The sequence below is a fragment of the Scyliorhinus torazame genome, chromosome 23 (assembly GCF_047496885.1).
Source record: "Scyliorhinus torazame isolate Kashiwa2021f chromosome 23, sScyTor2.1, whole genome shotgun sequence".
NCBI lineage: Eukaryota > Metazoa > Chordata > Chondrichthyes > Carcharhiniformes > Scyliorhinidae > Scyliorhinus > Scyliorhinus torazame.
Genome location: NC_092729.1, coordinates 6,613,774 through 6,641,320, shown reverse-complemented (window position 1 = coordinate 6,641,320; position 27,547 = coordinate 6,613,774). Strand labels below are relative to the sequence as shown.

Here is a 27,547-nt window from a genome sequence, read left to right as displayed (position 1 = left end):
TTTACCAACTGTGGTCCCCGATCACTTGTGGGAGCACATAATCCCCTCCACTTTCTCCATCGAAACCTCTCCTCATTCTAATAACTCTGTTGAATCTCCCCTGAGCCTTTCTGTTCCAAGCTGATCAATGCAAATTCCGCCATATAACGGAATTCCATCACCCATGGTGTGTACCTGCGAAACCACCTCGGTGCCATCTCCAGGGCCTTGATGCCCTCTGGAGAGTGCAGTGTTCAGATGTGTACACAATGTTCCAACTGAAACAGAAAGGTTTACCACGGATTCTTTATATTGCTCTTTATCATAGAATTTACAGTGCAGAAGGAGGCCATTCGGCCCATCGAGTCTGCACCGGCTCTTGGAAAGAGCACCTCCACAATTTCCCCATAACTCAGTAACCCCACCCAACACTAAGGGAAATTTTGGACACTCAGGGAAATTTATCAAGGTCAATCCACCTAACCTGCACATTTTTGGACTGTGGGAGGAACCCCGAGCACCCGGAGGAAACCCACGCACACACGGGGAGGATGTGCAGACTCCACACAGACAGTGACCCAAGCCGGAATCGAACCTGGGACCCTGGAGCTGTGTAACAATTGTGCCAACCACTGTGCTACCGTGCTGCCCGTAGTATCAATATGTACAAAACAAATATCTAGGATTTTAAAATCAGCTTCTCTACTTTCCCAGTGACTTTGTGACAGTTATGGGCCTTTCCACACGCAGTTCTGATCTTGAATCCTCTCAAAATACCATTATTTAAATACTGTCACCACATGTGCTTTTTCCACAAGGTGTTCCACTTCTCACTCAATCCCATTGAACAGAACGTTGCACCCCTCTGCCTCTAGGGCTGCACGGTTGCACATGGTTCGCACAATTGCTTCCCAGCTCCAGGGTCCCAGGTTCGAACTCCGGCTTTGGTCACTTTCTGTGTGGAGTCTGCACGTCCTCCCCGTGGCTGCGTGGGTTTCTTCCGGGTGATCCGGTTTCCTCCCACAGACCAAAGATCTGCAGTTAGGTGCATTGGCAGTGCTAAATTTCCCTTCGTGTTCAAAATGTTGTGTTGTGTGGAGTTACTGGGTTACGGGGAACGGATGGAGGAGTGGGCTTGGGTGGGGTGCTCGTTCCAAGTGCCGGTGCAGACTCGGTGGGCCGAAGTCCTTCTTCTGCACTGTAAGCTCTATGATTCTTTCAACAGTATCTCCATGTCCTCCTGAATTATATTCTTAATGCATTCACTAATTGATTCACCGTCACAGTTTGTACCAACCGCATATATCGAAATACTGATTTTCATAGAATTATAGAATTTACAGTGAAAAGGATTGTCACAGGATGCAAAAGGATATAACTTGGATGGAGTCTTGGGCGAAGAAATGGCAGATGGAGTTTAATCCGGACAAGTGTGAGGTAATGCATTTTGGAAGATCCGATGCAGGTAGTAATTACACAGTAAATGGTAGAACTCTTGCGGGTACTGGCAGGCAGCGAGATCTGGGGATCTGGGCGTGAATGTCGTACGATCACTGAAAGTAGCAACCCATGTTGATAACGTGGTCAAGAAGGCATACGGTATGCTGACCTTCATCGGTCGGAGCAATGAATATACAATTGGCAAGTCATTTAGCAGCTGCACAGGGCCTTAGTTAGGCATCTTTTGTAATTTATTGTACAATTCTGGTCGCCACTCTTTCAGAAGGATGTGAATGCTTTGGCGATCGCACAGAAGCTGTTTGCTAGGATGTTGCCTGGTATGGAGGGCGTTAGCTATGTGGGGTTAGTTAAACTCGGTCTCTTCTCACTGGAAAGACGGAGATGGAGAGGCGACCCGATAAAGGTCTATTAGATTATTAGCTGCATGGACAGAGTGGATCGTCAGATGCTCTTTCCTCGGTTTGGAGAGTTAAGTGCTCGAGGACATAAGTTTAAATTGCGTGGGGAAAAATGTAGAACTGTTGTGTGAGGCACGTTTAATATAAAGCTGGTGGTAATTCTATGGAACGCGCTGCCTGTGGTGGTGGTGGGAGTAGGTACGATAGCTGAATTTGAAGGGCATCTGGACAAATATATGAATAGCCTGGGAATGGCAGGATACGGACTCCGCAAGTGCAAATTATTTTAGTCAAGCTAGGTATTATTGTCGGCAGAGGCTTGGAGGGCCGAAGGGCCTGTTCCTTTGTTGTATAGTTTTTGTCCTTTGTTCTTCCAGTCCGCTGGCAGCAGAGTAATATCTAAGAAGCATTGAAAGTTTTTTGTCAGAGTGTTGTCGTTATTAATGCATTCCTCTTCTCAGAATGGATTGTCATTATTACCGAATTATCTGTGCCTTGAAGGCCTACCATTTCTCACAATTTTTTCCATAACTGACAATGCCTCACTTTGTGTTGGAAATTGACGTCTTTAACTTTATTTTTCCCTGCCTCATTTCTTTATACCTATTTATATTATGCTTTCGAGGCTTAGATTTCTTCCTTCGAAACATTTGTCCTATTTAATATCCAGGAAGTACTTGGAAAACTGATTAATATCTCTGAGCTGTAACCATATTTATTTGAAAAATTCTAGTCTCCACAATTGGGGAATTATTCACCCTTCTTGCCTTTTACTGTCGTCAGTACTAATCTAAATTCAGTCCTTTCAAAACCCTGAGATTGCTGCTTTATTATTTAGACATTTTTATGACGTTTTCCGAAAGATTAACTTCATAATCTGTAAACCGCTGTTTCGGAATCTACAATAAACTTCATGCTATTTAACATATCCTTTTCCCACAGTTTATCCATTGGATGTAGTTGTTGAATCCTCTGGTTTATCGTTCCTCATTTCAATGTTGAAATGATTTTCAGAGTAACTTCACAGAGGGGAGTTTTCGAAGTAGCTTCATTACTGTGTTCATGTAAGCCTACTTGTGACAATACATATTATGATTATCACTGTCCCTGATCAATGCTGTCTCCTATTTTCTCATTTTCCCTTCGCTATCCTTTCAGAATATATTACAGACAGAAAGATTCGACTTTTATTACTTCCCAAGTTGAAGAAAGATGTAATGACCGTTTTTTCTGAAATTTATGTGACAACATCCGCGTGTGACTGGTAAATCTGATTTGGAGCATTCTTCAATTCCATATCATAGAAAATGGTCTGGGTTTTTTGTCATTTACTTGCTCTTGGCATTGTCCTTTCCCCCGTTGCCAGATGTTTCCGCTGTGACTAGCTTCTGGAGTCCCAACCCTGTCAGACGTTTTGAACTCTCCAACAACGCTAGCTATTGTCCCCGCCTATACATTGGCCCCAGCCCTGTTCTGGTAGAACCTGTGTGGTGTATCCACAATCCCCTTGTCACACATCTTGCTTCATGTTCCAGGAATCGGATGCCATCACTCCTCCATCCCTTCTTCTACCAGGCATTCTCTTACACTTTCTTCCTGTTTCAGCAGCCAAAAGCACATGGATCTAGGGGAAATCTGGAGATCATCACGTTGGTCTCTCTCACTCTCCTTTTATATTTATTTTGGGTCCTCAAACTCTGCTAGTCTGACCTGATCTATTCCCTACCCACGTCACTAGATTGTCTCTCAACCATGTCTTCCGTATTTTCCCATTTCCTTCTTGGCTGCAGAAATGGCTTCAATCCGCTGGGAAATCGGAGGCGCTTTAACTGTGCATGTCCCTGCCGGTGCAGTCGAACGCGGCACAGTGCCTCGGCATTGTTCCGATTGCAATTCCTCGAATTATCATCGACCCTACTGAAACTTAATACTGAAAACCAGTTATAAACTATTATTATAGAGACTGACATGGATTTAAAGTCATACATAGAATGAAACTCACTTTCAAACAATAGTTCCATATTCCAAATATAAATAAAGAATCCGAGCCACCGGCACAGTGACTCATTTTCTCAATATGAAACATATCCTCCAAGAATGTTGATTCCCACAGTCGTCCGAATTATACTTTCACACATCCTGACTCTTGGAATGACTCTTGCATCCTCTCATACCTCCTTCCCTTCCATTCAAATAATGCTCGCTGCTGCAATCATATACCTTCCTTTGCCTCAACTCTGAATGAGCTTGCGTGGTGCAAGCACCATGGTTGCCGGGGACCTCGACGTATCCGGATCATTGCACACATTTCTGGTATAACACCTTCCGATCCCGCTGCTAATTATAATATGCTTTCGCTCCTCATTAATATCCACGCCACCAGACAAGGAATGAGGTTCTGCCACTTTCAACGCACGTTCGCTCCTGCACTTCCTTTACAGAATTTCGAAGGTCAAATTCCCGACACATACTCTTGACACAATTCTGTATTATTTATTTGCTGAGGGTCACCACCAGGTCCACAGACAAGGCCCTAACTTTCAGTAACATTCTCCTATCATCCTCTTCCCCTCTCCCACCCTAACCTATCTCTCTCGCTCCCCAGCGCTGTTTCAGTTAAACTCAGGTGAAGTTATAGGAGCTGCGCCTCATCATCATATCAGACAGATCCTTAATTTTCGAATTCAACCGAGTTCAAAAAAATCAGGTCCTGACAACTGCTCCCATGTTATTTCTTTCAGTGTGCGCTGGTAATACTTCGGTCCATCGTTTAATTACTCCTGACTCCCATCCGATCACAAAGTTTCTCTTTAGTTCTAACAGACCCTTTCTCCTTACCCTCATTCCTCCTGCCTATGGTCTGAATTACACACCGCGGGACCATTTTCCCCTCGCCAATGATCAAGGATCTGAACCGTAAATCCCTTTCTCTTCGACAAATGCTGTCTGTTCTGCAAAGTAGCAAAGGCATTGTCAACTAATACTTCAAGTTGCAGTATTTGCGTAGTTTAGCACTTTACGGAGATGAATGGACAAATCAAGAGGTGGGGTGCAAATGCTGTCAAATAAAATTATAGGAAAAATGTGTAAAGTATTGTGAAGAGGTTGGAAGCTGGGATTATGATGAGATTAGGAAAGTGGCCTGCTTTTTGGCAGACTTGGTAACTGCTGCTTTGATGTTGAGGACAGTCACCTTGGATACCATGAGCAACATTACTGAGTCGCAAATTTTTCTTCATTGTCCATTGCAGCCGGCAGACTATCTGAACGGTGGCTGTCAGAAGTGCTGCAGAATTGCACAACAAACACGTCTCTTTCCCGGGCAGCTTGCCAACCCACGTGAAACGTGAGCACTCAGTGAGAAGCAAGTCGCATAAATACGCTCACTGCTCATCTGAAGTTCAGAAATGTCGCCATCGTTGACCCGCAGAAAGATTGATGTGGTCGATTTTTACATCCAGGAGCACGGTTTATAGGAGGCTATCGCTTGAAATCAAGAAGACTCCCATAAATTCCAATATATGTGAAAATCGGCTCGCTGCCTGCAGCGCCTCAGAACAGTCTCTGCGAGTGTTGTTCTGTTGAACTAACAGGAAACACCTGGCGCGGTGGGGATTTCCATGTTCTTGTTTTGATGGCAGCTCACTGCAGTAGTAGCTGAATGTTGCTCGGCATTTCAACTACGAATCCTATTAATCTTCTGCTTGTTATTGAAAATATGGAAAGATGTGTCGTTTGAAACATGGAAGTCTGGCAATATCTGGTCTTAGAGAAACATGAGAGGATACAGGGAAAGATCCCACAAAGGGTTAACAGCAGCTGCAAAGAGCAGGATTGTAAAATGCAGATATCCTTGGTCAAGCAAACACACAGGATTTTGAATGAAGCCAAAAATAATGGCTCACACCTTCACTGAAAATAACTATCTTAGTAAGCTTTTGAAAAAGCATGGATGCTAGTTTCAGTTGAGCTAGGTGATAAATGTACACCTTTGAAGTTATAACCAAGTGGATTTTTAGCATACAGCGAAAAGCAATGTTTGACACCTTCGTTGAAATTAACTACCTGAGTAAGCAGCTGGAAAAGAAAGGATGAGGTTCAGTTGAAATTGGTGACAATTCTAGGTGTGAAATTTTGCTAATACCAGGTAAATTAAAGAAAATTGGAGACTATCAGTCTCCGAGAAACATAATTCAAAGCTAAAATCAAAGCCAAAATTATGAGCTGAGGCCACAATTGGAAGATAAAACTATGGAAATGACAGAAACCAAACCAAAATCCACACCTCTTGGAACCAAAGCATTTTTGATTTTTTTTTGCATAGAATGTACAGTGCAGAAGGAGGCCATTCGGCCCATCGAGTCTGCACCGCCTCTTTTAAAGAGCACCCGAACCAAGGTCCACACCTCCACCCTATCCCCATAACCCAGTAATCCCACTTAATCCCCATAAACCAGTAAACCCACCCAACACTAAGTGTAATTTTGGACACTATGGGCAATTTAGCATGGCCAATCCACCAAACCCGCACATCTTTGGACTGTGGGAGAAAACCGGAAAACCCGAAGGAAGCGCACGCACACAGGGGGACAATGTGCAGACTCCGCACAGACAGTGACCCAAGCCGGGAATCGAACCTGGGACCCTGGAGCTGTGAAGCAATTGTGCTATCCACAATGCTACCGTGCTACCCTTCAGAATATCACAAAGGAACATTGAACATCACCAAGGAAACAATGTAATCAGAGACCTGAGGGGTGAGGTCACGTTAAAATCAATACTTAGTTGTATTAGAATGTTTAGATCAAAGTTACTTTTTACAATCAAAGTGAAAAAAGTACTTTACACTGAAGTCATAAAAACATAATAACTGTTAGAAAGAGAATATAAACCTAGAGAAGAGAACAGGAACTAACAGAACTCAGAGAGAAGCAGAGAGGCGGAGAAGCAGAGAAGGAACAAACAGCCCAGAGTCAGATTACAGTCAGCTCGGCCATGGGAAAGGGACAGGGCAGGGCAGCCGAGCTAAAACAGCTAATACATCTAAGGAAGACTAGAATTTAAGGAGTAGGCCGAGTCAGTTCAGAGTCAGCTCAGAGACAGCCAGCCGAGACAGCTCTCATAGCTCGGTACATGGGAAAGATAGGACATAGCAACCGAACAGAACAATGAATACATCGAAAGAAGACCAGATTTTAAAAAAGAAAATTGATTGTCAAGTTGGGCCTGAACGTCCCTTCAACCAACCAGAAGGATCCAGAGGCAAGATCTTTTTCCTTTCTGCAGAGAAATAAATTGCAGCTTTTAAAAGAAAACATGTAATAATAAGATAACTTAATTCAACCTGAAATAGTGGTTATTCCAAAGTCTACGTTACCTATTTAGCAATGCGGGACCCAGGATCGAAGCGGTAAGTAGATGAAATCTTCGGTGAAGGTATGGGTCATACCGGGGGCTAACTTGAAAATATTGTTTGACCTTAATAGCACCCACTGAAGCCTGCATCGGAGTCGGGGAGTGAGAATCCCTGTTCACCATTTAGAATGTCGGCGCTTTTTGGTATAGGGGGACTTCTAAGAATAGTGGTGAGTTTTCAACAACAGCTCCAAGGAGAACAAGCCCAGTTTCTCCAATCTTTCCTCGTATCGAAAATACCTCATTCTCGTAAATATCCTCTGCACTCTCTCCAGAATTTTAACATCTTTCCTTAAATAATGTGCCCAGAACTGAACACAATACTCCAAATGTGGTCTGACCAATGATTTATGGAGATGTAGCATCATCTCCTTGCATTCACACTCTATGCCTCTATTTATGAACCCAAGGATTGTAAACCCTTCTTAACAACTGTTTCAACTTGCCTGGCCACCTTCAGTGCATTTGAACGCTGAGGTCCCTCTGCTTCTGTACTCCCCTCGATAATAATAATAATCGTTTATTGGCTCAAGTAGGCGTCAATTAAGTTACTGTGAAAAGCCCCTAGTTGCCAAATTTGTAGCATTGAGCCTATATTGTCTCCCCGTGTTTCTTCCACCAAAACGCATTACCTCACATTTCGCTGCATTGATATTTATCTGCCAGGCGTCTTCCCATTTGGCCAACGTGTCAATGTCCCTTTGAAGTCGCTCAGCATCATCCTCACAATTCTCCCTAGCTTAGTATCATCTGTAAATTAGAGATTTTACCCACAACATCCACTTCTAAATCATTTTAAATAAATCAGGAAAAGCACGGGTCCCAACCCTGAGCCCTGGGGAATGCCACTTTCAACTCGTATCCTGTGTGAAAAATGTCCATCTATACCTACCCTCCTTCTTCTTTCTCTGAGCCAACTTCCAATCTATGCTTCCAAGGACACATCAATCCCAAACATTTTAATTTGTTAACCAACCTGTGATTTGTCACTGTATCAAATGCGTTCTGAATGTCCAAAAATACAGCACCCACGGCACTACATTCATGCATTACCTGTGACCTCGTGAAATAACTCAATTAAATGTCAGAAATGGCTTGCCCTTGGCAAAGCCATGTTGAGCGTCTAGTATCAAGTTATTTTTCTCTCAGTGTATATTTATCCATTCCCATATTATGGCCTCCATCAGCGTTCCCACTATTGATCCCAGTCTGAAAGGTCTGCAGGTTCCTGGGATATCCATTGCAATTTTCTTAACGAAAGGCGTCATATTTGCATTCTTCCAGTACCCCTATTCGAATCCTGTGCTCAGAGAGGCCTTGAAAATTGGTAATGATAGAAGCAAAGTACTCATTCAGTCACTGCCATACCTTCCGCTTCAGTGAGCAGGTTACCCTGCTTGGACCTTATGGCCCCCACTTTATCCACCTCCTGGTCTGTACAAACTCACTCCCTCCACATCCTGGTCTGTACAAACTCCCTCCCTCCACCTCCTGGTCTGTACAAACTCCCTCCCTCCACCTCCGGGTCTGTACAGCCTCACTCCCTCCCTCCACCTCCTGGTCCGAACAAACTCCCTCCCTCCACCTCCTGGTCTGTACAAACTCTCTCCCTCCACCTCCTGGTCTGTACACACTCACTCCCTCCCCCCACCTCCTGGTCTGTACAAACTCACTCCCTCCCTACACCTCCTGGTCTGTACAAACTCACTCCCTCCACCTCCTGGTCTGTACAAACTCACTCCCTCCCTCCACTTCCTGGTCTGCACAAACTCACTGCCTCCACCTCCTGGCCTGCATAAACTCACACCCTCCACCTCCTGGTCTGTACAAACTCCCTCCCTCCACCTCCTGGTCTGTACAAACTCACTCCCTCCACCTCCTGGTCTGTACAAACTCAGTCCCTCCACCTCCTGGTCTGTACAAACTCAGTCCCTCCACCTCCTGGTCTGTACAACCTCACTCCCTCCACCTCCTGGCCTGTACAAACTCACTCCCTCCACCTCCTGGTCTGTACAAACTCCGCCCCTCCACCTCCTGGTCTGTACAAACTCCCTCCCTCCACCTCCTGGTCTGTACAAGCTCACGCCCAGCACATCCTGGTCTGTACAAACTCACTCCCTCCACCTCCTTGTCTGCACAAACTCCCTCCCTCCACTACCTGTTGTGCACAAACTCCGTCCTCCACCTCCTGGCCTGTACATACTCACTCCCTCCGTCCTCCTCCTGGTCTGTACAAACTCTCTCCCTCCACCTCCTGGTCTGTAGAAACTCACTCCCTCCCTCCACCTCCTGGTTTGCACAAACTCACTCCCTCCACCTCCTGGTCTGTACAAACTCACACCCTCCACCTCCTGGTCTGAAGAAACTAACTCCCTCCACCTCCTGGTCAGCACGAATTCACTCCCTCCCTCCACATGCTGGTCTGTACAAACTCACTCCCTCCACCTCCTGGACTGTACAAACTCACACTCTCCACCTCCTGGTCTGTACAAACTCCCTCCCTCCACCTCCTGGTCTGTACAAACTCCCTCCTCCACCTCCTGGTCTGTACAAACTCATCCCTTCACCTCCTGGTCTGTACAAACACACTCCCTCCACTTCCTGGTCTGTACAAGCTCCCTCCCTCCACCTCCTGGTCTGTACAAACGCACGCCCTCCACCTCCTGGTCTGTACAAACTCACTCCCTCCCTCCACCTACTGGCATGTACAAACTCACTCCCTCCCTCCAGCGAGCGAGGGACACACAGAGAGAGCGAGGGGCACACAGAGAGCGAGGGACGCACAGAGACCAAGGAACGCAGAGAGAGCGAGGGATGCACAAAGAGCGAGGGACGCACAGAGAGCGAGGGACACACAGAGAGCGAGGGAAACATAGAGGGTGACACACAGAGAGCGAGGGGGGGGGACACAGAGAGCGAGGTGCACACAGAGAGCGAGGGACGCACAGAGAGCGAGGGACACGCAGAGAGCGAGGGACACACAGAGAGAGGCCTGCACACAGAGAGCGAGGGATGCAGGGGAGAGAGGGACGCACAGAGAGCAAGGGACGCACAGAGAGCGAGGGACACACAGAGAGCGAGGGGCACACAGAGAGCGAGGGGCACACAGAGAGTGAGGGACGCACAGAGAGCGAGGGACACACAGAAAGCGAGGGACACACAGAGAGCGAGGGAGACACAGAGAGGGAGGGATACACAGAGAGCGAGGGACACAGAGAGCGAGGGGTGCACAGAGAGCGAGGGACACACACACAGAGCGAGGGACACACAGAGAGCGAGGAACACACAGAGAGCGAGGGACACATAGAGAGCGAGGGACACACAGAGAGTGAGGGACACAGAGAGCGAGGGACACAGAGAGCGAGGGGTGCACAGAGAGCGAGGGACACACGCAGAGAGCGAGGGACACACAGAGCGCTAGGGACGCACAACGAGCAAGGGACACACACATGGAGCGAGGGACACACACAGAGAGAGGGACACACGGAGAGCGAGGGACACACAGAGAGCGAGGGACACACAGAGAGCGAGGGACACAGAGATCGAGGTGTGCACAGAGAGCGAGGAACACACACAGGGCGAGGGACACAGAGAGAGCGAGGAACACACGGAGAGCGAGGGACACACAGAGAGCGAGGGACACACAAAGAGCGAGGGACGCACAGAGAGCGAGGGACGCACAGAGATCGAGGGACGCACAGAAGGAGGGACACACAGAGAGCGAGGGACGCAGCGAGGGCGAGGGGCGCACAGAGAGCGAGGGACACACAGAGAGCGAGGGACACACAGAGAGCGAGGGACACACAGAGAGCGAGGGACACAGAGATCGAGGTGTGCACAGAGAGCGAGGGACACACACAGGGCGAGGGACACAGAGAGAGCGAGGAACACACGGAGAGCGAGGGACACACAGAGAGCGAGGGACACACAAAGAGCGAGGGACGCACAGAGAGCGAGGGACGCACAGAGATCGAGGGACGCACAGAAGGAGGGACACACAGAGAGCGAGGGACGCAGCGAGGGCGAGGGGCGCACAGAGAGCGAGGGACACACAGAGAGCGAGGGACACACAGAGAGCGAGGGACACATAGAGAGCGAGGGACACACAGAGAGCGAAGGACACACTGAGAGCGAAGGACACACAGAGAGCGAGGGACACACAGAGATCGAGGGACATACAGAGAGTGAGGGGTACACAGAGAGTGAGGGGTACACAGAGAGTGAGGGGTACACAGAGAGCGAGGGACACAGCGAGAACGAGGGCCACAGCGAGACCGAGGGGCACAGCGAGAGCGAGGGACACAGCGAGAGCGACGAAACAGCAAGAGCGAGGGACACAGCGAGAGCGAGGGACACAGCGAGAGAAGGAGAGAGAGAGATAGAGTGATAGAAAGTGAGAGAGATGTACACAGTGAGAGAGAGTGGGACAAAGAGAGAGAGGGTTAGAGGTAGAGGGACAGCGAGAGAGGGGGACAGAGGGAGGGGGATACATTAAGGGAGAGAGCGACAGAGAAAGTGACGCACAGAGAAAGAGATAGACAGTGAAATAGAGGGATAGAGTGAGAGGACACTTTGAGAGCAACAGGGACACAGTGGGAGATAGGGGCAGAGAGAGGTGGGCACACGGAGAGAGTGAGGGACACACACAGAGAAAGAGGTACACAGCGGGTCAGGATCTGAGGCTTCGGGGACGTGAGTGGGTCAGGATGTGAGGATCAGGGCACATGAGGGTGTGATGGTGTGAGGTTGCCAGGACGTGAGGCATTCAGGACATTAGGGTTATCAAACTGACCGTTTTCATTCAATCCAAATTGTTTCTTTATAAATTCTAATCTCAGGAATTGACATCAGAAGATTTTAGTGAAAAGTCTGCCTGTGAACAACAAGTAAAATATGAAGTGAAACTTTGCAATGAGCTTTGTTTGTCTGGCCAGGAATCTTCTCTCAAAATGGAGGCAGAAATGCAGTTGTGTTTAACTCACATTCTGTGATTTCTTGCTGGTTTTTACTAATTCTATGGAAAGCCTTCCTAAGGCGACAGACGAATGGTCATTCCCAACACGTCAGAAATTCAGAGGGAATCAAATGTGAAACAAAGACAGAAATAAGGACAGGACATTGCTGAATCTGTTGTTATCTGCTGAATTAACATAACCATAGACAGGACAAGTGTTACCTTTGCAGACACAGGAAACACACCGAGGGGGACATTCCTGACAGAAAGTCGGGGGTGGGGACTGCACACAGGTCACTGAGGAGATCTCAGTCCAAACTGTTTCTAATCATTTCCCAATACTATTTTAAATTATGATTCAATCCTATTGGGAGGGGAATGAGTGAAAGAGAGATATGGCAGATGCAGTATAACATGGATAAATGTGAGGTTATGCACTTGGGTAGAAAAAATAAGAACGTCCCTGTCTAATAATTACATTTAATCCCATTTTCCGGCCTGCTCAGTTAACAACACTGGTGTGGGGAAGGCCAAGGGTTAGCTGAAGTCACATTCTGTGTGTGGAGGGCTGAGAAGCAAGGAGATCAGCATCTCTTGTCACTCATTTACATGTCAATAGAGAGCTGTCCTCTGAGACAGACATTCCACACATGGCAGAGACTAGGGGTGGAGTCTGCTCACAGCTCACTGAGATATATCTGTGTCTGAGGGACTTCAGTTCTCAAACCAAAAACCCACGACACTGAAAACATTACCCCTCTGCTTCAGTGTGTGTGTGTGTGTGTGTGTGTGTCGCTGGGTGTGTCAATCTGTCTGTTTTGAGCTGTGCATTTTGGGTGTTGGCATGTTGCTGATTGGCTCGAGATTAGAAATTGGCTCGAGAAGGGAATTTTCACAGTAACTTCATTGCAGTATTAATGTAAGCCTAATTGTGACAATAAAAAGATTTTGAGTATTAATTGTCTCTCAATCTTTTTTAACCTCTGGTTGAAAGCTGTGATTTATTTGTATTCGGATATTGCTGAGGGGTTGTAAAACTGAAAAGTGGACCCTGGGCTCTCGCTGTATTAAATAGTTTCAATCTTTTCCAGTGGTTTAGTTAATTTTCTCCCTCTTTTTCCCAGGAATTTGAATTGTGAAAGACTGCAATGTGAGCAGGAATCTTTGGGCAAAGGCTATTCTCCAGAGGACAAGTGGATGGACTGAGGCCTACTCCACAGGCCGCACTCACGTGAGTTGTCTCTTTATTGCCACCCCGGCCTTGCACTTAGACACAAACACATTCACCCTTTGGTGGGCGGCAAAGAGTAAAATACAAATCTGGAATATGAAGCTGTCTAATTTTGTTCCAAAATGACAGGGGTTATATTAATTCTGAGCATCCCAGGGGTGGGGGTGCTGGGGGTGGGGGTCATTTCACTGTTTCAGCCAATCTCTGCAATCTGGTAGAGAGAGCGAGAGAAATCTCAAATCAGAAACTCCGAACTCAATTTTGAAAGTGGTCATCATTTGTTGGGCTCTCCCTGTGCCCAGATTGCCTTCAGAATTCACAAAATTAACGATAGTGGGGTCACTTTTAAATTGAATCCATTGACTGTAAAGTAATCTCGATTGCCCGGAATTAAAGTCCCTTAACTTGAAGCGGGTATAATTCTGGAATGAAGCCTGTGTTTTAGGCCGAGACATAAGTTTTTTTTTAAAATACAGCACAGAACAGGCCCTTCGGCCCACAATGTTGTGCCGAACATTTGTCGTAGATTAATCATAGATTATCATTGAATTTACAGTGCAGAAGGAGGCCATTCGGCCCTTTGAGTCTGCACCGGCTCTTGGAAAGAGCACCCTACCCAAACTCAACACCTCCAACCAACACAAGGGGCGATTTTGGACACTAAGGGCAATTTTTCATGGCCAATCCACCTAACCCGCACATATTTGGACTGTGGGAGGAAACCGGAGCACCCGGAGGAAACCCACGCAGACACGGGGAGGATGTGCAGACTCCGCACAGACAGTGATCCAAGCTGGAATCGAACCTGGTACCCTGGAGCTGTGAAGCAATTGTGCTATCCACAATGCTACCGTGCTGCCCTTAAGAACAAATAAATCTACACTATATCATTTAACCGTAATCCATGTAACTATCCAATAGCTGCTTGAAGGTCCCGAATGTTTCCGATTCAACTACTTCCACAGGCACTGCATTCCATGCCCCCACTACTCTCTGGGTAAAGAACTTACCTCTGACATCCCTCCTATATCTTCCACCTTTCACCTTAAATTTATGTCCCCTTGTAATGGTTTGTTCCACCCGGGGGAAAAGTCTCTGACTGTCTCCTCTTATCTATTCCCCTGATCATCTCATAAACCTCTACCAAGTCGCCCCTCATCCTTCTCCGTTCTAATGAGAAAAGGCCTAGCACCCTCAACCTTTCCTCGTAAGACCTACTCTCCATTCCAGGCAACATCCTGGTAAAGTATGAGGGTGAAATTAAATTCGCAGGAGGTCATTTGAATTCAGTTTGCTGTGGTTATGAATGTTGGATTCCTGTGTGTGACCCTGTCTCTCTTTCTTTCTCCTTCCCAACTATTAGAATGAGAGTCAGAAAGAGAGAGAGAGAGTACAGAAAGAGTGTGGGGCTGGGGGGTAATGGAGATTAGAGAGAGGGAGAGGAGAAAGAAAGAGAGGGTGGAGGGAGAGGGAGGTCGTGAAAAAGAGAGGCTTTCTCTCCCTTTCTGTCTTCGTTCCATTCTTGCCTCTCTCTCTCTCTCTCTGTCTCCCCTGCTTTGTGCCTCTCTCTGTCCATTTCTCTCCAGCTTTTTAGTGTCTCTTTAAACCTTTAATCGAAGAAAACCACCCCACAAACTGCAATGGGGAGTCTCATCACATCTTTCTGGGGATACCCTGATTAGAGAAATAAATAGAAATAAATGCTGGGAGGGTGATGAGGGATAACGAGGCAGACAGAAATATGAATGAGAGGGATAGAGAGACCGAATGAGATAGCGAGAGAGAGAGAGAGAAAGAGAAACACAAGGGAAACGGGAACTATCTCTCAATCATTTTTATCCTGTGGTTTATAACTGAGATTATTGTAGGTGGATGTTGCTGAGAGTGTGTGTGACTGAGAGGGGGAATCTTGGCCTCTTGCTGTGCTACAAGTTTAAACATTTTCCTGCGTTTTAGTTAATTTTCTCCCTCTTTTCCCAGGAATTTGAACATTGAAGACTGCAATGCGATCAGGAATCTTTGGACAAAGGCTATTCTCCAGAGGACAAGTGGATGGACTGAGGCCTACTCCACAGGCCGCACTCACGTGAGTTGTCTCTTTATTGCTGCCCCGGCCTTGCACTCAGCCACAAACACATTAACCCTTTGATGGGCGGCAAAGAGTAAAATACAAATCTGGAATATGAAGCTGTCAAATTTTGTTCCAAAATAACAGGGGTTATATTAATTCTGAGCGTCCCGGGTATTTGTGGTGGGGTAGGGGATAGGGGGGAGGGGAGAGGGGGGGACGATTTCACGGTTTCAGCCACTCTCTGCAACCTGGTAGCAAATGTAAACGACACTCAACACTGCCGACTGCACCTTCTGGGATCTTTCTGTGTGCCAATGGATTTCGTTTTAGAAAGGTTTTTCTTCATTTTAAGAGGCAGTTTAACTCTTTCACATGACACGGCGGTGGGGGTGGGGTTGTTAGGTGCTGTGGGGAATGGGGCACCCAGCAGGAGTGAGGGGGGGGAGGAAGGACAGTGTCCCATCGGTTAGGTCCAGATAGCTGCCGCTGTGGGATCTTGCTGTTCACTCACAGGCCTGTGGCCTTTTACGCGCAGCAACAGTGACCACAACTCTGACAATAAAATAGCTCTCCCAGTGTTGCGTGGGTATCGCCCCCACAACCCATAGATGTGCAGGCTCGGGGGACTGGCCACACGGAATTGTCCCTGAATTGGAAAAAATGAATTGGGCACTCTAAATTTTTAAAAATAAATAAATAAATCTACAGTCCCTACCTCTTTAAAAAAAACAATGAAATAGCTCACAGACTGCAAAGTGGGTTTGAAGGTCTCGAATGTTAAAGTTTTAAACTTGAGTAGTTGGGAACGAGGGAGTTAATGAACCCTTCCTGCTGCACTGACGGGATATTCAGCCAGATCTCATAGCTGCTGAGGGAGAAATCCACCATCAGAAACTCGGAACTCAATTTGGAAAGTGTCACCATTTTGGAGATCTCCCCGTGCACAAGTTGCCTGCAGAATTCTGGAAATGAACCAACAGTGGGGTCACTTTAATAATGAATCCATCGACTGTAAAGCAATCTCGAATTATAGTCCCTTAACTTGAAACGGGGATAATTCTGGAATAAAGCCTGTGTTTTAGGCCGAGATTTAAATGTGAGGTTGAAATGAAATTGACGGGGCCATTTGAATTCAGTTTGCTGTGGTAGTGATTGTTCGATTCCTGTGTGTGACCCTCTCAGTCTCTCCATCCCTCTCAGTCTCTCACCCTCTCAGTCTCTCTCACCCTCTCAGCCTCTCACCCTCTCAGTCTCTCTCACCCTCTCAGCCTCTCTCTCCCTCTCAGTCTCTCTCTCCCTCTCAGTCTCTCACCCTCTCAGTCTCTCACCCTCTCTCTCCCTCTCAGTCTCTCTCCCTCTCAATCTCTCACCCTCTCAGTCTCTCACTCCCTCTCAGTCTCTCACACTCTCTCTCTCTCTCCCTCTCAGTCTCTCCCCTCTCAGCCTCTCCCTCTCCCTCTCAGCCTCTCCCCCTCTCAGCCTTTCCCTCCCTCTCAATCTCTCACCCTCTCAGTCTCTCCCTCTCTCTCTCTCTCCCTCTCAGTCTCTCACCCTCTCAGTCTCTCCCTCTCAGTCTCTCCCTCTCAGCATCTCTCTCCCTCTCAGTCTCCCTCACCCTCTCAGCCTCTCTCTCCCTCTCAGCCTCTCTCACCCTCTCAATCTCTCTCACTCTCAGTCTCTCTATCGCTCTCAGTCTCTCTCCCTCTCAGCCTCTCTCTCCCTCTCAGTCTCCCGCACCCTCTCAGCCTCTCTCTCCCTCTATGTCTCACTCTCCCTCTCAGTCTCTCTCAGTCTCTCTCTCCCTCTCAATCTCTCTCCCTCTTAGTCTCTCTCCCTCTCAGTCTCTCTCCCTCTCAGCCTCTCTCTCCCTCTCAATCTCTCTCCCTCTCAGTCTCTCTCTCCCTCTCAGCCTCTCTCAACCTCTCAGTCTCTCTCTCCCTCAGCCTCTCTCACCCTCAGTCTCTCTCGCCCTCTCAGCCTCTCTCCCTCAGCCTCTCTCCCTCTCAATCTCTCTCCCTCTCAGCCTCTCTCTCCCTCTCAGTCTCTCTCCCTCTCAATCTCTCTCCCTCTCAGTCTCTCTCCCTCTCAGCCTCTCTCTCCCTCTCAGTCTCTCTCCCTCTCAATCTCTCTCCCTCTCAGCCTCTCTCACCCTCTCAGCCTCTCTCTCCCTCTCAGCCTCTCTCACCCTCTCAGTCTCTCTCCCTCTCAGCCTCTGTCTCCCTCTCAGTCTCTCTCTCCCTCTCAGCCTCTCTCCCTCTCAGCCTCTCTCACCCTCTCAGTCTCTCTCCCTCTCAGCCTCTCTCTCCCTCTCAGCCTCTCTCTCCCTCTCAGTCTCCCTCTCCCTCTCAGTCTCTCTCATCCTCTCAATCTCTCTCCCTCTCAGTCTCTCTCGCCCTCTCAGTCTCTCTCCCTCTCAGCCTCTCTCTCCCTCTATGTCTATCTCTCCCTCTCAGCCTCACCCTCTCAGTCTCTCTCTCTCTCTCAGCCTCTCTCTCCCTCTCAGCCTCTCTCTCCCTCTCAGCCTCTCAGTCTCTCTCAACCTCTCAGTCTCTCTCCCTCCTGAGACAGTCGATTTGAAAATGTCCTGAGGCAGCCCTGTCCTGTCCTGAGACAGTCGATTTGAAAATGTCCTGAGACAGCCCTGTCCTGAGACAGTCGATTTGGAAATGTCCTGAGACAGCCCTGTCCTGTCCTGAGACAGTCGATTTGAAAGTGTCCTAAGACAGCCCTGTCCTGTCCTGAGACAGTCGATTTGAAAATGTCCTGAGACAGCCCTGTCCTGTCCTGAGACAGTCGATTTGAAAATGCCTCCAGAGGGAAAGAGAGGGGGTGTGGGAGAAATTCCCAGTCTCACTCTTCCCCACCGCATCCCCCTCCCCTCACCGAGCCTCCCTCTCCAGCTATTCCCCTCTATATTTCCTCTTCCAATAAAATTATAAAAACACCAATGTGATTTGTCGTTATTTGAATGGGGAGGCTGGTTGGGGTGGGGAATGTGTGTGTGTGTGGGGGTGGTGTGTGTGTGTGTGGGGTGTGGGATGTGTGGGAGTGGGGTGTGTGTGTGGGGGTGGGGGTGGGGGCTGTGGGGGAAGGGTGTGTGTGTGGGGGTGGGGTGGGGGTGGGGGGAGGGGTTGTTCAGAGAGCCGCAGGATCTGGGCTGGGCTCCTGTCTCCATCATGTTTATTTTCTGTGGGATCCTGCTGTGCGCACTGCAACATGTAACCATGAACGTGTCGACGTCCATCATGTTGCCGAGGAGCTGGAATTGAAGTTGTAAATGTGAGGCTGTGTAAGGGACTGTTTCTAATCCCGGAATATCTCCTGTGCTGAAGACGGACTGATTAGTGAAGTGATGGGGAGGGGGGTGCGTGTGTGTGGGGAGAGGTGGGGGGTTAATTCAGCTCGCTGAGTTCTCCAAAGTCTCCTGCCCACCACCCCCCCCCCCCGCCCCACTGTCAGTGGAAAGAGGGGCTTCCATTGAATCAGAGAATTTCCCAATCGCACGGTGCCCGTGTGTAACTGTGATTAATGTCACGGTTCCTTGTGAAAGTCCAGGGGACCATTTGAATCGACTTTAACTGAGTTTCTGCTTGTCCCACTCTCAGTCTCTCTCCCTGTCTCTCAGTCTCTCTCCCTCTCTCTCAGTCTCTCTCCCTCTCTCTCAGTCTTTCTCCTCTCTGTCTCTCTCTACCTCTCTCTGTCTCTCTCCCCCTCTGTTCCTCTCCCTCTCAGCCTCTCTCCCTCTCAGCCTCTCTCCCTCTCAGTCTCTCTCCCTCTCAGCCTCTCTCCCTCTCAGCCTCTCTCCCTCTCAGCCTCTCACCCTCTCTCCCTCTCAGCCGCTCTCCCTCTCAGCCTCTCTCCCTCTCACCCTCTCTCCCTCTCAGCCTCCCTCCCTCTCAGCCTCTCTCCCAAATAGCCTCTCTCCCTCTCAGCCTCTCTCCCTCTCAGCCTCTCTCCCTCTCAGCCTCTCACCCTCTCTCCCTCTCAGCCGCTCTCCCTCTCAGCCGCTCACCCTCTCTCCCTCTCAGCCTCTCACCCTCTCCCTCCCTCTCAGTCTTTCCCCCTCTCTCCCTCTCTGTCTCTCTCTCTCTCAGTCTCTCTCCCTCTCAATTCCTCTCTCCTCAGCCTCTCTCTCCCTCTCAGTCTCTCACCCTCTCAGCCTCTCTCACCCTCTCAGTCTATCTCCCTCTCAGCCTCTCTGCCTCTCAGTCTCTCTCCCTCTCAGTCCCTCTCCCTTAGTCTCTCTCCCTCTCTGTCCCTCTCCCTCTCAGCCTCTCTCTCCCTCAGTCTCTCTTTCCCTCTCAGTCTCTCTCCCTCTCAGTCTCTCTCACTCTCACACTCTCAGTGTCTCTCTCCCTCTCAGTCTCTCTCCCTCTCAGTCTCTCTCCCTCTCAATCTCTCTCTCCCTCTCAGTCCCTCTTCCTCTTAGCCCCTCTCCCTCTCAGTCCCTCTCCCTCAGTCCCTCTCTCCCTCACAGCCTCTCTCCCTCTCAATTCTCTCTCCCTCTCTGTCTCTGTCTCGCTCCCACTCAGCCGCTCTCCCTCTCAGTCTCTCTCCCTCTCAGCCTCTCTCCCTCGACGTCCCTCTCCCTCAGCTTCTCTCCCTCTCAGACCCTCTCCCTCAGTCCGTCTCCCTCTCAGTCTCTCTCTCCCTCTCTGTCTCTCTCCCTCTCAGTCTCTCTCCCTCTCAGTCCCTCTCTCCCTCTACGTCCCTCTCCCTCAGCCTCTCTCCCTCTCAGTCTTTCTCCCTTTCTCCCTCTGAGCCTCTCTCTCCCTCTCAGTCTCCCTCCCTCTCAGTCCCTCTCTCTCAGTCCCTCTCCCTCTTTGTCTCTCTCCCTCTCAGCCGCTCTCCCACTGTCTCTCTCCCTCTCAGTCCCTCTCTCCCTCTCAGTCTCTCTCCCTCTCAGTCTCTCTCCCTCCCAGCCTCTCTCACCCTCTCAGTCTCTCTCCCTCTCAGTCTCTCTCCCTCTCAGCCTCTCTCCCTCTCAGTCCCACTCCCTCTCAGTCCCTCTCCCTCTCAGTCACTCTCCCTCAGTCCCACTCCCTCTCTGTCTCTCTCCCTCTCAGTCTCCCTCTCAGTCTCTCTCCCTCTCAGTCTCTCTCAACCTCTCAGTCTCTCTCCCTCTCAGCCTCTCTTCCTCTCAGTCTCTCTCCCTCTCAGTCTCTCTCTCCCTCTCAGTCTCTCTCCCTCTCAGTCTCTCTCCCTCTCAGTCTCTCTCCCTCTCAGTCTCTCTCCCTCTCAGTCTCTCACCCTCTCAGTCTCTCTCACCCTCTCAGTCTCCCTCCCTCTCAGCCTCTCTGCCTCTCAGTCTCTCACCCTCTCAGTCCCTCTCCCTTAGTCCCTCTCCCTCTCTGTCCCTCTCCCTCTCTGCCTCTCTCTCGCTCAGTCTCTCTCTCCCTCTCAGTCTCTCTCCCTCTCAGTTTCTCACCCTCTCAGTCTCTCTCACCCTCTCAGTCTCCCTCCCTCTCAGCCTCTGCCTCTCAGTCTCTCACCCTCTCAGTCCCTCTCCCTTAGTCCCTCTCCCTCTCTGTCCCTCTCCCTCTCTGCCTCTCTCTCCCTCAGTCTGTCTCTCCCTCTCAGTCTCTCTCCCTCAGTCTCTCTCCCTCTCTCCCTCTCAGTCTCTCTCCCTCTCAGCCTCTCTCCCTCTCAGTCCCTCTTCCTCTCAGCCCCTCTCCCTCTCAGTCCCTCTCCCTCAGTCCCTGTCACTCTCTGTCTCTCTCCCTCTCAGTCTCTCTCCCTCTCAGTCTCTCCCTCTCAGTCCCTCTCTCCCTCTCAGCCTCTCTCCCTCTCAGCCCCTCTCCCTCTCAGTCTCTCTCCCTCTCAGTCTCTCCCTCTCAGTCCCTCTCCCCCTCTCAGTCTCTCTCCCTCTCAGCCTCTCTCCCTCGACGTCCCTCTCCCTCAGTCTCCCTCCCTCTCAGCCTCTCACCCTCTCTTCCTCTCAGTCTTTCTCCCTCTCTGTCCCTCCATCTCTCATCCTCTCTCCCTCTCAGCCTCTCTCTCCCTCAGTCTCTCTCCCACTCTGCCTCTCAGTCTGTCTCCCTCTCATCCTCTCACACTCCCTTCCTCTCAGTCTTTCACCCTCTCTCCCTCTCTGTCTCTCACTCAGTCTCTCACTCTCAATTCCTCTCTCATTCTCAGCATCTCTCTCCCTCTCAGTCTCTCACCCTCTCAGCCTCTCTCACCCTCTCATTCTCTCTCCCTCTCAGCCTCTCTGCCTCTCAGTCTCTCTCCCTCTCAGTCCCTCTCCCTTAGTCCCTCTCCCTATCTGTCCTTCTCCCTCTCAGCCTCTCTCTCCCTCAGTCTCTCTCACCCTCTCAGTCTCTCTCCCTCTCAGTCTCTCTTCCCTCTCACCCTCTTAGTCTCTCTCTCTCCCTCTCAGTCTCTCTCCCTCGCAGTCTCTCTCCCTCTCAATCTCTCTCTCCCTCTCAGCCTCTGTCCCTCTCAGTCCCGGTTCCTCTCAGCCCCTCTCCCTCTCAGTCCCTCTCCCTCAGCCCCTCTCCCTCTCAGTCTCTCTCCCTTTCAATTCCTCTCTCCCTCTTTGTCTCACTGTCTCGCTCCCTCTCATCCTCTCTCCCTCTCAGTCTCTCTCCCTCAGCCTCTCTTCCTCGACGTCCCTCTCCCTCAGCCTGTCTCCCTCTCTGTCCCTCTCCCTCAGTCCCTCTCCCTCTCAGTCTCTCTCTCCCTCTCTGTCTCTCTCCCTCTCAGCCTCTCTCCCTCTACGTCCCTCTCCCTCAGCCTCTCTCCCTCTCAGTCTTTCTCCCTCTCTCCCTCTCAGCCTCTCTCCCCCTCTCAGTCTCTCTCCCTCTCAGTCCCTCTCCCTCAGTCCCTCTCCCTCTTTGTCCCTCTCCCCCTCAGCCTCTCTCCCTCTCTGTCCCTCTCCCCCTCAGCCTCCCTCTCTGTCCGTCTCCCTCATTCCCTCTCCCTCTCAGTCTCTCTCTCCCTCTCTGTCTCTCTCCCTCTCAGCCTCTCTCCCTCTACGTCCTTCTCCCTCAGCCTCTCTCCCTCTCAGTCTTTCTCCCTCTCTCCCTCAGTCTCTCTCCCTCTCAGCCTCTCTCCCTCTCAGTCCCTCTGCCTCTCAGTCCCTCTCCCTCTCAGTCCCTCTCCCTCAGTCCCCCTCCCTCTCTGTCTCTCTCCCTCTCAGCCTCCCTCTCAGTTTCTCCCTCTCAGTCTCCCTCACCCTCTCAGTCTCTCTCCCTCTAAGTCTCTCTCCCTCTCAGTCTCTCTCTCCCTCTCAGTCTCTCTCCCTCACAGTCTCTCTCCCTCTCAGTCTCTCTCCCTCTCAGTCTCTCTCCCTCTCAGTCTCTCACCCTCTCAGTCTCTCTCACCCTCTCAGTCTCTCTCCCTCTCAGCCTCTCTGCCTCTCAGTCTCTGTCCCTCTCTGTCCCTCTCCCTTAGTCCCTCACCCTCTCTGTCCCTCTCCCTCTCAGCCTCTCTCTCCCTCAGTCTCTATCTCCCGCTCAGTCTCTCTCCCTCTCAGTCTCTCTCCCTCTCACCCTCTCAGTCTTTCTCTCCCTCAGTCTCTCTCCCTCTCAGCCTCTCTCCCTCTCAATCTCTCTCTCACTCTCAGCCTCTCTCCCTCTCAGTCTCTCGCGCTCTCAGTCTCTCTCCCTCTCAGCCTCTCTCCCTCTCAGTCCCTCTTCCTCACAGCCCCTCTCCCTCTCAGTCCCTCTCACTCAGTCCCTCTCACTCTCTGCCTCTCTCCCTCTCAGTCTCTCTCCCTCTCAGTTTCTCTCCCTCTCAGTCCCTCTCTCCCTCTCAGCCTCTCTCCCTCTCAGCCCCTCTCCCTCAGTCTCTCTCCCTCTCAATTTCTCTCTCCCTCTCTGTCTCTCTGTCTCGCTCCCTCTCAGCCTCTCTCCCTCTCAGTCTCTCTCCCTCTCAGCTTCTCTCCCTCGACGTCCCTCTCCCTCAGTCTCCCTCCCTCTCAGCCTCTCACCCTCTCTTCCTCTCAGTCTTTCTCCCTCTCTGTCCCTGTCTCTCTCAGCCTCTCTCCCTCTCAGCCTATCTCTTCCTCTCAGTCTTTCTCCCTCTCTCCCTCTCTGTCTCTCTCTCTCTCAATTCCTCTCTCCTTCTCAGCCTCTCTCTCATTCTCAGTCTCTCTCCCTCTCATTTCCTCTCTCCCTCTCTGTCTCTCTCGCTCTCAATTCCTCTCTCCTTCTCAGCCTCTCTCTCATTCTCAGTCTCTCTCCCTCTCAGCCTCTCTCACCCTCTCAGTCTCTCTCCCTCTCAGTCTCTCTCCCTCTCAGCATATCTCCCTCTCAGTCCCTCTCCCTCTCAGTCCCTCTCCCTCTCCTCAGTCCCCCTCCCTCTCTGTCTCTCTCCCTCTCAGTCTCTCTCCCTCTCAGTCTCTCTCACCCTCTCAGTCTCTCTCCCTCTCAGTCTCTCTCAGTCTCTCTCCCTCTCAGTCTCTCTCCTGCTCAGTCTCTCACCCTCTCAGTCTCTCTCACCCTCTCAGTCTCTCTCCCTCTCAGCCTCTCTGCCTCTCAGTCTCTCTCCCTCTCAGTCCCTCTCCCTTAGTCCCTCGCCCTATCTTTCCCTCTCAGCCTCTCTCTCCCTCAGTCTCTCTCTCCCTCTCAGTCTATCTCCCTCTCAGTATATCTCCCTCTCACCCTCTCAGTCTCTCTCTCCCTCTTAGTCTCTCTCCCTCTCAGTCTCTCTCCCTCTCAATCTCTCTCTCCCTCTCAGCCTCTCTCCCTTTCAGTCTCTCACCCTCTCAGTCTCTCTCCCTCTCAGCCTCTCTCCCTCTCAGTCCCTCTTCCTCTCAGCCCCTCTCCCTCTCAGTCGCTCTCCCTCAGTCCCTCTCCCTCTCTGTCTCTCTCCCTCTCAGTCTCTCTCCCTCTCAGTCTCTCTCCCTCACAGTCCCTCTCTCCCTCTCAGTCTCTCTCCCTGTCAGCCTCTCTCCCACTCAACCTCTCTCCCTCTCAATTTCTCTCTCCCTCTCTATCTCTCTATCTCGCTCCCTCTCAGCATCTCTCCCTCTCAGTCTCTCTCCCTCTCAGCCTCTCTCCCTCGACGTCTCTCTCCCTCAGTCTCCATCCCTCTCAGCCTCTCACCCTCTCTTCCTCTCAGTCTTTCTCCCTCTCGGTCCCTCTCTCTCTCAGCCTCTCTCCCTCTCAGCCTCTCTCTCCCTCTCAGCCTCTCCCTCTCTGCCTCTCAGTCTCACTCCCTCTCATCCTCTCACACTCCCTTCCTCTCAGTCTTTCTCCCTCTCAATTCCTCTCTCCCTCTCTGTTTCTCTCCCTCTCAGCCTCTCTCACCCTCTCAGTCCCTCTCCCTCTCAGCCTCTCTGCCTCAGTCTCTCTCCCTCTCAGTCCCTCTCCCTTAGTCCCTCTCCCTCTCTGTCCCTCTCCCTCTCAGCCTCTCTCTCCCTCAGTCTCTCTCCCTCTCAGCCTCTCTCCCTCTCAGTCTCTCTCACCCTCCCAGTCTCTCTCTCCCTCTAAGTCTTTTTCCCACTGAGTCTCTCTCCCTCTCAATCTCTCTCTCCCTCTCAGCCTCTCTGTCTCTCTCCCTCTCTGCCTCTCTCCCTCTCAGTCCCTCTCTCCCTCTCAGCCTCTCTCCCTCTCAGCCCCTCTCCCTCTCAGTCTCTCTCCCTCTCAATTTCTCTCTCCCTCTCTGTCTCTCCGTCTCGATCCCTCTCAGCCTCTCTCCCTCTCAGTCTCTCTCCCTCTCAGCCTCTCTCCCTCGACGTCCCTCTCCCTCAGCCTCTCTCCCTCTCAGTCTTTCTCCCTCAGTCCCTCTCCCTCTCAGCCTCTCTCTCCCTCTCAGTCTCTCTCCCTCTCAGTGCCTCTCCCTCAGTCCCTCTCCCTCTTTGTCCCTCTCCCTCTCAGCCACTCTCCCACTCTGTCTCTCTCCCTCTCAGTCTCTTCTTCCCTCTCAGTCTCTCTCCCTCTCAGTCGCTCTCCCTCTCAGCCTCTCTCACCCTCTCAGTCTCTCTCCCTCTCTGTCTCTCTCCCACTCAGCCTCTCTGCCTCTCAGTCTCTCTCCCTCTCAGTCCCACTCCCTTAGTCCCTCTCCCTCTCTGTCCCTCTCCCTCTCAGTCTCTCTCTCCCTCTCAGTCTCTCTCCCTCTCAGTCGCTCTCCCTCTCAGCCTCTCTCACCCTCTCAGTCTCTCTCCCTCTCAGCCTCTCTCCCACTCAGCCTCTCTGCCTCTCAGTCTCTCTCCCTCTCAGTCCCTTTCCCTTAGTCCCTCTCCCTCTCAGCCACTCTCCCACTCTGTCTCTCTCCCTCTCAGTCTCTCTCTCCCTCTCAGTCCCTCTCCCTCTCAGTCCCTCTCCCTCAGTCCCTCTCCCTCTCAGTCCCTCTCCCTCAGTCCCTCTCTCCCTCTCAGTCTCTCTCCCTCTCAGTCTCTCTCCCTCTCAGTCTCTCCCTCTCAGTCTCTCTCCCTCTCAGTCTCTCTCTCCCTCTCAGCCTCTCACCCTCTCTGTCTCTCTCCCTCTCAGTCTCTCTCCCTCTCTGTCTCTCTCCCTCTCTGTCTCTCTCCCTCTCAGTCTCTCTCCCTCTCAGTCTCTCTCCCTCTCAGTCTCTCTCACCCTCTCACCCTCTCAGTCTCTCTCCCTCTCTGTCTCTCTCCCTCTCAGTCTCTCTCCCTCTCAGTCTCTCTCCATCTCAGTCTCTCTCCCTCTCAGCCTCCATCATTCACCCAGAATGAGAGAAATTTTTGAAGAGAGAGAAAGGGGTGAGTGAGGGAAACATGAGACATGGAGGTGGGGAAGGGGGTCTCTGTCACACCCAGTGGGGATTCCCTGATTTGGGAATAGAAATGAATTCTGGGTGGCGATTATAAAAAGTCTCCTGAAGGAATGGACAGCTGATTTCCATAGTGGAAAGAGGGCAGTGACGTGATGACTTTGCATTTGTCCCTGTGGCTGTCTCTCTGTCACTCTGTGTCTGCGTCATTTTCTCGTTCTGTCAATACCTCTCTGACTGGCTGACTCTGTCTCTCTCTTTGCCTCTCTCTCTCCCTCTGTCTCTGCGCAGTTTCTCATTCTGTCTCTCTCTCTGACTGCCTGACTCTATCTGTCCTGTCTCTCTCTGACTGCCTGACTCTGTCTGTCTCTCTCCCCCTGTCGGTCTGTCTCTACCTCTCTCTGACTGCCTGACTCTGTCTGTCTCTCCCCCCCCCCTGTCGGTCTGTCTCTACCTCTCTCTGACTGCCTGTCTCTGTCGGTCTGTCTCTCTCCCCCTGTCGGTCTGTCTCTACCCCTCTCTGACCGCCTGACTCTGTCTGTCTCTCTCTCTCTGACTGCCTGACTCTGTCTCTCTCTCTCCCCCTGTCGGCCTGTCTCTACCTCTCTCTGACTGCCTGACTCTGTCTGTCTGTCTCTCTCTCCCCCTGTCGGTCTGTCTCTACCTCTCTCTGACTGCCTGACTCTGTCTGTCTCTCTCTCTCTCCCTGTCGGTCTGTCTCTACCTCTCTCTGACTGCCTGACTCTGTCTGTCTCTCTCTCTGACTGCCTGACTCTGTCTGTCTCTTTCTGTCTCTCTCTCACCCTGTCGGTCTGCCTCTACCTCTCTCTGACTGCCTGTCTCTGTCTCTCTCTCTCTCTCCCCCTGTCGGTCTGTCTCTACCGCTCTCTGACTGCCTGTCTCTCTCTCTCTCTCTCCCCCTGTCGGTCTGTCTCACCCGCTCTCTGACTGCCTGACTCTGTCTGTCTGTCTCTCTCTCTCTCCCTGTCGGTCTGTCTCTACCTCTCTCTGACTGCCTGACTCTGTCTATCTCTCTCTCTGACTGCCTGACTCTGTCTCTCTCTCTCTCTCCCCCTGTCGGTCTGTCTCTACCTCTCTCTGACTGCCTGTCTCTGTCTCTCTCTCTCTCTCTCCCTGTCGGTCTGTCTCTGCCTCCCTCTGACTGCCTGATTCTGTTAGTCACTGTTTGCCTCTCTCCCTCTGCCTCTGCCTCTCTCTCTCTCCCCCTGTCGGTCTGTCTCTACCTCTCTCTGACTGCCTGTCTCTGTCTGTCTCTCTCTCTCTCCCTGTCGGTCTGCCTCTACCTCTCTCTGACTGCCTGAGTCTGTCTGTCTGTCTCTCTCCCTTTCTGTCTC

General features: G+C 50.9%; 1 long non-coding RNA gene across 1 annotated transcript in view; it reads left to right on the top strand.

The window, feature by feature from the left end:
* The first annotated feature begins 13,260 nt into the window (after window positions 1-13,260).
* Window positions 13,261-27,547, top strand: part of LOC140399564 (uncharacterized) — a 277,771-nt gene continuing 263,484 nt past the window's right edge. Inside the window, exons 1-2 of the long non-coding RNA XR_011937720.1 lie at window positions 13,261-13,438; window positions 15,419-15,524. This is a non-coding gene — a long non-coding RNA (uncharacterized lncRNA). The remainder of the gene's footprint in view (window positions 13,439-15,418; window positions 15,525-27,547) is intronic.